General features: G+C 44.5%; 1 pseudogene; it reads right to left on the bottom strand.

Moving 5' to 3' along the window:
- Positions 1 to 6495: 6495 nt before the first annotated feature.
- LOC115821436 (uncharacterized) lies at positions 6496 to 8961 on the bottom strand (annotated as a pseudogene).
- Between the last annotated feature and the right edge of the window lie 3166 nt (positions 8962 to 12127).

The following is a 12127-nucleotide window of genomic DNA, read 5'->3' as shown; positions in this document are numbered from 1 at the left end:
GTGGTTGCTCATAGCAACCAGAACGGCAACAACAGTAATGTAGTATGGCAACACTTCACAACAGTAACATGGGAACCGCCTCTGGTGGTAACCTATCAGTGCCATTTTGGGTAAACATTTTTATAAACTTAAAAGAGCTCATTTGACAAGGAGCAGTACATATAGAATCGCTCTGTATGAAAGCAAGTCAGTCAGTGAGGCAAACAGAACCTGAAACATAAATAGATTTGCCCTCAGAGAAAAGCGAGAGATAAAAGGATGAAGACGAGCTCATCAGTGGTCAGATAAAAGCAGAGAACATATTTGCAGAGTCAATGTAACGGAGTCATCCCTCTTTTTTAAGACTAACCCCCCCCCCCCATCAAAAAACAACACCAATCCTCTTCCCCCTCCTTTCTCTTTCCTTCAATCTCTTTTTCGCTCTTTCTGTCTCACCCGCACACTGTGCGCACACTCACAAACATGTACTAACACACATACACACACACTCTGACAATCACAATTTAATGGCTCTCTCCAGGCACGCGGATGCGTACACACACACACATACGCACACACACACCCACAAACCCACACGCACACACGCACACGCACGCACACACACGCACGCGCACACACACACACACACATACACACACACACACACACACACACACACACACACACACACACACACACACACACTCACACACACACCACTCATTTTTCTCATTTCAGTTTCTCTCACACACACACTTCCCTCATATGCCTCCCACACTCTAACACAACAACAAGCTTTAAGAGGTTTTTAGATGCTGTTTGCACAACTCCAGCCAAAAAAAAGACACTCTCAGCCCATCTCTCTCTCTCTCTCTCTCTCTCTCTCTCTCTCTCTCTCTCTTTCCATCTCCCTTTATTTCTGTTTGTTAAGACAACTTTTTTTTCTTTTCTGGAGAGTTCGTTTATAGCAGCTGTACACATAATATATGTTCCTCACAAAGCATCCTGATACAGCATGGCATAACACAGACTCTCTTGTTTACAGAATGATGAAAAACAACAACCAGTATGACCTCCTCTTTCCCTTTTTTGCTGCTGCATCTTTTCATGAACCTTCACTGTCATGTACTGTTTACAAACAAACAAACAAATACCACCAGATATGCACATATCAAACACACAGTGATGCCTTGAGAAGTCACATGTATGTTTACCATGTCTGCCCCTCCCACTCCTGACATTAAGGGCTTCAAAGTACATGGAGATACGCACCTCTGTGTCTTTTGTCCTGCTCAGCTGATTACGCTTGCTATTTTTCTCTTTTTCTTGTGTAGCTCTTTCACTCTTGCTGACTCGCGAGGACGCAGATGGAGAGAACGAAGAAGAAGAGGGGCTGAATGAACCAACTCTCCTTCACACCAGAGGAGAAAACACGGCGTCAGCGCTGAGGATGGACCGAGCCAAAACAGCTGGAATCGGTCCCTTTCTCTCTTTCTTTCTTTCTTTCTTTCTTTCTTTCTTTCTTTGTCTGTCTTTGGTTTTCTCTCTCTCTAGGCTTGTTGGCTGTTCTGCTCAGTTATTTTTTTTTCAGTGAGACTGTGTGTGTGCGTCTGTGAGAGGATGTGTGCAATCTCTGCTGTGAACGGCGCATGCAGTCTCTCTACTGAGAGAGAGAGAGAGAGAGAGTGTGTGAGAGAGAGAGACACCCCTCTAGCACTTCCATAAAACTCTATAGGAGTGAGTCATCTGAGTCAGCTTTCAACCAATCAGAACCAAGCTAGCTGACTCTAATTAGAATCACAAGGAGATTGAGTGAGTGAGCCTGAGAGAGCGGGAGAGAGTGAGAGTGAAAAAGAGAGGGATGCAGAAAAGGAAGTGGGGATGGAAAATGCAAGGATAGGAAAGAAATTTAGGGGTGGTGATGGACAAAGCTTCTGTTCAAGATGTGTATCAGAATGGACTTCTCTCTCTCTCTGGCGTCCCTTTACTGCAGGTCTGTGTTTTCAAAATATCAGTATCTCTCTCTGTCTCTCTCTCTCTTTCTCTCATACACACACACACACACACACACACACACACACAAAAATTCTTACTCAATCTCTCATTCACTCACTCGGTCACTTACTCACTCACTCAAACACACTTTCATGACAGCAGATTTACAGCAAAGCAGATCCTAGGCTGTTTACAGCAAAGCAGAGCCTAGGCTGTCGTTTGAACCCCCCATTAGATGGACAGCTGTGTTAACTTACAGTACCTGAGAAACACATTCCTGTCAGAGATAAAAAAAATCACCAGTCTACTTTTTATCATCAACACTCAACATTCCTCTAGAAAGAAAAAAAAAACCCCAAATGACATATCGAACCTGTCGTTATATTTTATCAACAGCACCGGGAAATGTTTTCATATGTACCATGCAGCTATCCATGGTCTTATCTGTCTTTCAGAGTTTTGCGGCGTACATAGTGCTCTGACGTTTATATGAAGCAGTGATATTCGTTTTCTGTCGCTGGAGTCTCTGTTCTCTGTTGTGCTTACTCCAGCTAGCAGACATGTCTGTCTACAGGGAACATTGAAGACTTCAGAGGCAATTATTTTCACAGAGTGGATTTTTTTTTTTTTGGGATGGTTGTGTGATATTAATAAAAGAGAGCCCACAAATTCCAGAAAGGCAGAATCGTCTGTGATACACAGTGATCCTATCTCAGCAAGTCTTACATAATTTGTAATTTACTTGAACTGAACCACTGAGCTGAAGAGTGGAAGACGACCACTCATTTCACTCGCTTTCTCTCTCGCTCTCTCCTCCCTCTCTGTCTCTCTCTCTCCTCCCTCTCTCTCTCTCTCTAATTCCGTAATACACAGAGCCCGGCCAACACTGACTGTGCTGCGTCTACCCATCAGACATCATTTGAGAGAGAGAGAGAGAGAGAGTGAGAGAGAGAGAGAGAGAGAGAGAGTTGACTTTAACAATACCTCTACTGGTACATTGGCACCAATAATCTCATTTCATCACTCACTTACACATACAAGCAATCTGTTTGTCAGGCTGGTTTGCAGTTATTAAAAAAAAGGAAAAAGAAAAAAAATACATCAAGTGTAAAAGACAAATAAATAAAGTTAAGATTGTCATTTTAAAATAGAATAAAAGAAACACACTAAAACAATAAAAATTTAAAACCAACTCCTCATGATTCAAAACACATAAAACACCATCTTGCCCCCAAACCTCAGAGAATTTACATAAGTTGCGCATCATCTTTAAATAAGCATGTTCAGCTCTGAGACGCACTGCCACCAAGGCTTTCATCATGAGTTTAGTACCCACCGGTCCTGCCCCCCTCATCTTATTCCTCCTCGCCCACCAGATGTCCATTTGGCCTGACCTAATACGAAATTCATACACTTTCTTTTCCTTTGGTTGTAAATTTATTTTGGTCCAGTGTTAGTTTTGGCAGGTGATTTTGATTTAGTCTTAGTTTTAGTCTTTTGACTAAAATACATATTCCTCTTTGTCATATTTTAGTAATTTCATCATTATTAGTTTTAGTCTAGTTTTAGTCAACTAAAACTAGACAAGTTTTAATAAAATTTTAGTCAAATGCATTTGTCACATTTTTGTCAATTTGCTTTTTTAAAATTGAATAATAACAGTGATTTCATCAAGCACACAGATATTTTTAGGTTTGCTATTGGTATGCACAATAAACGTTACCAAGTCAAATGAACAAGAAAACATAGCCATTTGCTTCTAGCTAAGTTAAACCTTAAAGTTGACTTTTATCATCATATATTTCTTGGTGGTGGGTCTTCAAATGGCTCTTGAGGTTTGAGGTATTTTTCCACCCAGATTGTTCGCAGTGCGCTTTATTTTCAGCTGTATTATAGCTAAAATATGTCACAAATCCGTTCTTTTTCTTCTTCCGAGAGTTGCCATGATATGAGTTGCCGACAGCATTGCCAGATGGGAAACGTTAAAGCATCGTACCAGAGGCTTACAATTACCGTATTTTGAGGGAAATTATTGTACGCCAGTCATAACCAAAAGACGCGAGTCATTAACAAACACATGTAAATGTGTAATTTCAGAAAACATGTACTTATAGAGACGAACGATTTTTTGAGAGACGTAGGATCCATATTTTACTATCCTGATCATGTTGGGAAATGAATTAAAATAAGATAGCCTAACCCAAGACTAATTACAGCTACTAATGCTAAGTGTCACAGAATGATCAAATTATCGTACAATGTGGTACTTTTGCCAGTATTGATCGTACATTGTACAGAGGGCAAAATTATTGCACAAATTTGATAATAATCGTACATCTGGCAACGCTGGTTGCCAAGTTAATGTTAGTTAAAATGTTTAACGTTCGATTTCCAGAGAAGGGAGGCTATAATTTCTTGTCCATTGGTCTGACATTATTGTTTTGTTAGTGTTTGTCAATGAAAATGGTGATGTATTTCATCACAGTTTTTATTGGTGCATTTATATTTAGATATCGTCTCGTTTTTGTCAAGGAGAAAACTGCATTGACGAACATTTTTCATCACAGTTTTCCTCTATGAAATTAAAACTGCTTTAGTCCGAATATGAGGAATTCATCAGTCAATGCCTCAACAAATCCCCCACACCAATCTCCCGGTATCTCAAAGAGCCCACTAACTCTATTGCACTGCAAAAAAGATGCCCAATTGTCTCTTTTGTCTGACAAAATGGGTGACCCTTCCCTACAGTGGAATCAATGTGCACAACGTGTCTGTTAGTGGCCACAGCCCCATGGACAATGTGCCACTGAAGATCCGCGGTGTGCCTCTCAGTGGGGAGCTTGTATAGGGACCTTCAACACTTGTGGTGAGGACCCTGGTTCCAACAAACCTGACTGCTTAGAGTCCCTCAGTCCACTTAATGAATTAAAATGTGTGACTTTGACACAAGTTTGGTACAAAGTCTTTTTAGATATGCCCTCAAAATCTATTTGCTGTTGGGTTGTAAAAAAGAGAAGTGATCTCTTGATAGTTCTCCACAGCAGGAGAAATCATTATGGGGGGTAAGGACTGCTGGTCACCAACTCTCTGTAGACCAGATTCACTGTCCAGCTAAACTGCCCTCCTGAATTCCACAGGTAGTGCTGAGACAGCTACCTCCAGAACTTTCTGTAGGAGTCAGTTAGACCTGACACCAGCTGCTTCATTCAGGTCAACCACTGTTCTCCAAGAACCGAACATGTCAGTGTTCGGGGCTGAATCATGGGGTTATAAAATAGTAGCTCTTCGTTAATGTTTAGATGCTGAGATGCATCTCTATTCACTTTAAAAACCGAAGACCATGCTCTTAAAACAGACTGATAAGAAGGGGCAGACAGGTCCATCACCCATAGTTTTAATTAAAACAAATGTCTGTCATACCCCATGTCCACATGCCTTAAAAGCACACACGCCGTTCCAACCCACATCAAGTCCTGTTGGTACAAGAGCCCCTGTGCTGCCTGTAATCGCCTGTGATTTGGCTGTGTAAGTCCGTTAGGCCTTGTCCTCCCTCCTGCGTTGGTAAATAAAGAACAGGAGCCCTGGTCCAAAGTTCCTCTGACCAGAAGAAATCCAGCAGTTTTCTCTGTGCCTCTCCCACTAGAGAGATTGGTGGTTCCAGTGTCATAAACCTGTGCCACAGCATGGAAGCAATCAGGTTGTTGGTGACCAGCTCTCCTCCCATAGGACAGCTGGGGCAGGACCCATGTCCATTTAGACAACTTGCCACACACCTTTTCCACTATTCCTTCCCAGTTCTTTTCCTGATAGGCATTGGTGCTTAAATAGACTCCCAGGTTATCCATGCTTGTTCTGCCCCACTGCAAGCCAACTGGAATAAAATAAAATATTCCTAAAATAAATTCCTAAAATAAAATATTCCTAAAATAAAATAAAATTCCAGGTTATCCATGCCTGCTCTGCCCCACTGCAAGCCAACTGGTAATCCTGGTGGAGCCTATCCCAGCATTCACTTGGCAAAAGGCTGGGAAACACCCTGGACAGGTCTCCAGTCCATCGCAGGACAGACGCACAGACAAACATATTCATGCAAAGGACCCTGGCAAAGGCCCATAACCTGCACAACAGGGGTTTTATGGACAGATTGTATAGCTGCCCTGAAATAGGACAACCCTGTCTAATGGTTCTGTGGACCACCACCAACCTTTAGCAATACTGAGACCCCTGTGTATAGCAGTTTTACCCATGCCACAAACATGTCCCCAAGACCAAAAGCCCTCAGCGTTTTAAAAAGATAAATGTGGTGAACTCTGTCAAACGCTTTCTCCTGGTCTAGTGACAACAATCCCAAGCCATGTGTGTTTTTCTCGAACAGCTCAATCACATCATGGAGAAGGAACATATTGTCCATAATTGTGTGATCAGGCAGACAATAAGATAAAAGATACCTCTTACAGATGTGCTGGGACGCATCATCAGCGATGTAACCTGGGGTCATTGGGTGTTTCGGGTCTTTCAACATCAGACACCCTCGCCCAGGCAACCCAGCCAGGGTTGATCAGACTCTAGCTTGCGTCCCAGCAGCATTCGACCACAGATCTGCCCTCTTGATCCAAAGCCACCATTTTCCCATCTAGTCCATGCTCCTTGCTGTCCCATCCCCACCATCCTGCTGGCTCGTACCTCCTCCACACCTGTCAGCACTTCCTCCTGAACAAGATGTTACCACTCTTTGCCCTGGGCGTTGTTGACTCTGGTCGCTGGGAAGTAGCCTATGCCTGCACGCCCTGTAGCTATGGACCCCACCAATGCCTTCTGCCTCAGCCGTGACTCAGCCACCTCCAGGGATTTGCCTGCGCTCCATTTCCTGCCTGTTCAGACGTGGATGCCGGCAGATGCCGCTTTTGGATCCCTGTATTCTCTGTACTGGAGAGCTTCCCGTGTTCATGTCACCATGAATCCTTCAGCAAGGCCACTGATCGGGAGCTGCAAGATGTTACTGGTGCCATACAGAGCAGCACTGTTCAAACTATCCACCTTTGCAAGTAGCTCTTGATTTTCCTCTCCAGGGCCTCGACTGTTGTTATGGGCACTGAGTACACCAGCACAGGCCACAGGATCCGGGGTAGTATGGAATGCTGGTAAATCCAGGCCTTGAACCTCCCCAGCAGGCCTGTTTTGTCCACCTTGGTTAGCCAGGCCTTGAGGTCTTTGCTGGTTTTCTGAATGGAAGCAGTGTCTTTTAAGCTGCAGTCAAAGATCTTCCCGAGGCTCTTCACTGGCTGCTCTGTAATGGACGGGATGGTGGCTCCAGCCAGTGAGAACCGGAACTTGTCAACTACTTTCCGCCTCTTCAGCACTAGAGACCTTGATTTTGTTGGCTTAAAGCTCATCCTTGCCCAGGTGATGAGCTTCTCTAGGCCTTGGAGTATCCACCTGCTGCCCGGGCCAGATGTTGTAGTGACAGTAAGGTCATCCATAAATGCTCTTATTGGGGGCTGTCTCACTCCAGTCTTGGTCAAGGGGCCCCTGCATTCTACGTCTGCTGCCTTGATGATCATGTTCATGGCGAAAAGGATGACTGAGATGGTGCAGCCTGTTATAATGCCTTTCTCAAGCCAATGCCAGTCTGATGTACCAGACCCAGAAGTGACTCTTAGCCTGAAGCGACTATAATAGTCCAGAATAAGGTCTTTGATTTTACTGGGTACATGGTGTCGATGTAGGGCAAGCTCAACGAGTTTGTGTGTTATGGATCCATACGCGTTTGTAAGGTCTCCCTTGCTTTTGTGTGCCTCCCTGATAAGTTGTGTGACCACACCAGTGTGTTCCAAACACCCAGGCACTCCAGGGATCCCACCCTTCTGAAACGGAGGTGTCAGTATAGCTATTCTTCAGAAGGAACTCGGTTAGTCATCGTGACAGGATACTGAAAAATATCTTGCGTTCTACGCTTAGCAGTGAGATGGTTCTGAACTGACTGATGTTCTCAGAGTTTTCTTCCTTGGAGATCCAAACACCCTCAGTGCACCTCCACTCGTTGGCGACACTTCCCCTGCTCCAGCTCACCCTTAAGATTTTCCAAAGGTGCCGAAGGAGTTGCGGGCAGCACTTGTACACGGTGTATGGAACTCCACTGGGACCTGGGGCCGAGGCTGATCTGGCTCCTTTGACCACCTCCTGAACTTCCATCCAGCTGGGCTCCCACATGGCAAACTCGACAGTTGGGGGTTGTGGACTTATGAGAGCCATTTGTGGTTCGAGCTCCTGGTTTCTCTCTGGGTTGCTCAAGGTGCTGTGCAGAAAGGTGTTCACTTCCTCAGGTGAGCACACAAGGCTGCCACTGTGCTTGTCCCGTAGCAGCGTCTTAGTGAAGGCAAAAGGGTTAGAAATAAAAGCAGCACGCTTACTTGCTCTTTCTTTCCCCCGCCTCTGGTGCCACTCTGCCCTGCGCAGGGCCATGAGCTTCTTCCTTAGGATCTTACGAAGCTCAGCAAGTTGGTGCCTTTCCTCCTCACTAGCCAGCTTGTGCTGTCATTTTAGGGTTTGGAGCTCTTGCCGCAGCTGGTGTATCTTGGTGGCCCTACGGTTTATCGTATCGGTTGGCCTGGTGTTGCCCCTCTCAACGTGGCCAAACCTCTCGGAAGTGTAGCTAACTATGATAGCCGTCATAGCCTCGAGCCGACGGTCCACCTCCCCTCTGGATGTAGTTTCAATGATCTTGCTCACATCTTCATCAAACTGCAGCCACGTGGTCTGGCTGTTAGCTGGAGGGCACTTGATCCGCTTCTGTGGGACTATTCTGCAGGGATCAGAAAGCTCTACTGCTTGGAGGGACTGGGCTCTGTGGGGTGATTCCTGGCTGGGCTCCCCCTGCGTCTCACCAGGAACAGATCCTGTGCGCTGCAGTTCATTCCCCCACTCCATGCACTTCATCCTGGCCTGATGTATCTTGAGGCCATGTGGATTCTTGCATACTTTTCCGCAGATGCATCTTGCGTTCATCGTCGAATTTCCATTTGCATGGATCAATAACCTTGTGTCCGTCCTGTTCGGGGTCTTATGCTCCCCCCCTCCCTGGCTCCCCTGGGGGTATCTTTCAGAGGGCTTTTCTGTAGCGTTTTTTGGTTTCTCCCTCATGGGAGACACAGGCTGGGGTGCTAGCCCTTCCAGTCCCAGATGCCGTCTTTCCGAGCTGTCAACTGTCTCTCCAGTTGTCGCCAACCTGTTCTTGGTTGCCACTCAGTCTGTTCATGGGCGTCACTGGCTAGGCCAGCTTTAAAGATAAAAGATACATCTTACAGATGCGCTGGGACACATCATCAGTGATGTAACCTGGGGTCATTGGGTGTTTCAGGAGAATAATTTGTATGAATAAGTATGTCCACATAATCCTTCATCCGTTTAGACGGACATTTTGAAATTATCTTATAATCAGTGCACAATAAGAACACAGGTCTCCAGTTTTTGAAAAGCCCAAGATCTCCTTCCTTTGAGAGAAGAGACAACATTGCTCTCGTACAACTAGTGGGTAAAAAAACTGAATTAAAAGAAACTTTAAAAACATCCAATAAATCTTGCCCTATTAGACCCCAGAACTGTTTATAAAATTCTGTCGGCAGCCTATCAATGCCAGGTGCATGTCCAACAGAGAGCTCCCAGTCCCTCAAAGAGCCAGTAAGTCTACTGCACCGCAACCTGTTTCTACACAGGAATCAATATGCGTCACATGTCTGTTAGTGGCCACAGCCCCATGTACAATCCGCCACTGAAGATCTGCTGTGTGCTTCTCAGTGGGGGGCTTGACCTCCAAAACCCTTGTGGGGAAAACTCTGGTTCCAACAAACCCGACCACTTGGAGTCTTTGAGTCCACTTTGTAGAAATGTGTGTGTGTGTGTGTGTGTGTGTGAGAAAGAGAGAGAGAGGGAGAGAGAGAGAGAGAGAGAGAGAGAGAGAGAGAGAGAGATGAATAAAAAAATGACTAGCCTCGGGATTTCCCCTGAGGCTCTCTCTCTCTCTGTTTCCTGCTGAAAATCAACATTTTCTCCAGCGACTGATGGATTCTTTCTTATTCTGTTCTCACACATTTTTTCATTGTAATGCTTCAGGAGTAGTTACCTTATCTCCCTTGGCATGCCACCAAAAAGAGTGAAAGGTCATCCGATCATCCAATCATCTCTGTCTGGGCAGTTAACACAGTGACACCAGTTAACGGTCAGTCAACACAGTGACATGCGTTAACAGTCAGTCAACTCAGTGATTTGAGTTAACAGTCAGTTAACACAGTGACATATGGGGTGGAACATGCACAGCTGTGTAAGTGTGTATTTGTGTGTGTGTGTGTGTGTGTGTGTGTGTGTTGGTCAATATCTGTGTGCGACAGAGAGAGATCAGTCTCAACAAAAGACTGAGAAAGTAGCACCTCCCTCCTCTTTACGATGCAGTTACTATAAACAAAATATATAAACCAACAGAAACAGACTTTTCCTCAGATGACTTCTGTGTCACGCCATGCTATGATGCCTTCGCTTTCTACTCCCTAGTGAAGTGGGTATGAACACACATACACACACACACACACACACACACACACACACACACACACACACAAAGCACAGTGAGATCACACTTCAATAAAGAGCACTGCCTTACATCATCTGATCCCACACACATTCTCGGGTTCATTAGAGGAGAGAGAGAGAAGGGGGGGGGGGGCGAGGGAGAGAGAGATGGGAGACAGAGAGAGAGAGAGACTTAAAGAAAGAAAGAGCAAGAGAATATGTTTTCAGTCAGTAAATGTTTTCAGACATTAAATGTGCATTTATAATTGGAACCAAACAAAATGATTTTTTTTACTCAGGGATTAGAAATGGGACAGGGCTGTAGTCTATTCCAACCCTTTTCAACATCTGTAGAAATGAATTGGCAAAACAGTTAGAGCAATCTCTTACACTCTGTCTCTCTCTATGAGAGACAGAAATGAAATGTCTTCTCTATGCAGATGATCTAGTTCAGCTGTCTCCCACAAAAGAGGGCCTACTGTAAAACCTGGACCATCTACACCTGGGCCCTGACAGTGGACCAACAAATCACAAAAACATTAATATTCCAATAAAAGTCCAAATCCCGGGGAACAAGTTACATATTCACAATTTGACAACCAAACATGGAACAAAATTTAAATTATACATATTTCAATTAGAATGTTCCAGTTAAACATTCAAAACATCCAAATGGTGAACATCCAAAAAAAGCTGTACGTTTCTAGAATGACATAAAGATGAGCGATTGTCGCTCACATCGCTGCACTGCTCAACGCTGTCGTGAATACAGAGAGGATTCCCCTGAGAACCAGCCAACCGATACCGATCTCACCAACCAACAGCCTTATGACAGTGACACTATAACTGACAAAACCACACCCAACCAAATTATAACCAAAGAAAAAGACAAACATGTGTTGTATTTGACAGTTATGACAAAATGTGAACATGGATTAAGAACCTGTCTGGCCCTGAAATGACAGTACGCCTTAACCCTGTGACCAATCGCAAACTGAGAAAAAGACTGACAATGTACTGACTGAATTAAACACAGTCTGGCCAGGGAGAGGTGGACACAGACAGACCTGGGCATGGAGAGACAGACAGAACAGGCCATGGAGAGGCAGACAGACCTGGGCATGGAGAGGCAGACACACCTGGCAAGGAACCAGAAAGCAGTAGAGAGAGAGCTGCTTTGCCTTACAGAGTAATATATACTATGTACATGAACAAATTAGAAATGAAAATTTTATAATGACTGGAATCCTCCATACTTTCCCTACATTGACAAAAAAAGAACATCCTGCCTGCAGATTAGGAGAGAGAGAAGAGGGTGTCCAAATAACGGTTAAATACGTATCTGCCCTGACATGACGTAAGAGACAAGCAGTGAGGCCTGCATGCTCTCTGCTGCCTAAAATCTCACTTACACACACACACACACACACACACACACGTACAATAAAAAAGTAATTGTTCCCAATACATTTACAGTGTCTTTCTGGTATGTACTGTGCATATTTTGACTGCATGTATGACAAATGGCTTTGACAATATTTTTTCATAAATCTTGCCAAGAAAGCTTATTGAATTGATTTGGAACTGAACC

This window comes from Chanos chanos, chromosome 9, assembly GCF_902362185.1.
Source record: "Chanos chanos chromosome 9, fChaCha1.1, whole genome shotgun sequence".
In the NCBI taxonomy this organism is placed as follows: domain Eukaryota; kingdom Metazoa; phylum Chordata; class Actinopteri; order Gonorynchiformes; family Chanidae; genus Chanos; species Chanos chanos.
Note: the sequence above shows the minus strand (reverse complement) of the source record. Positions and strands in the feature narration are given on the sequence as shown.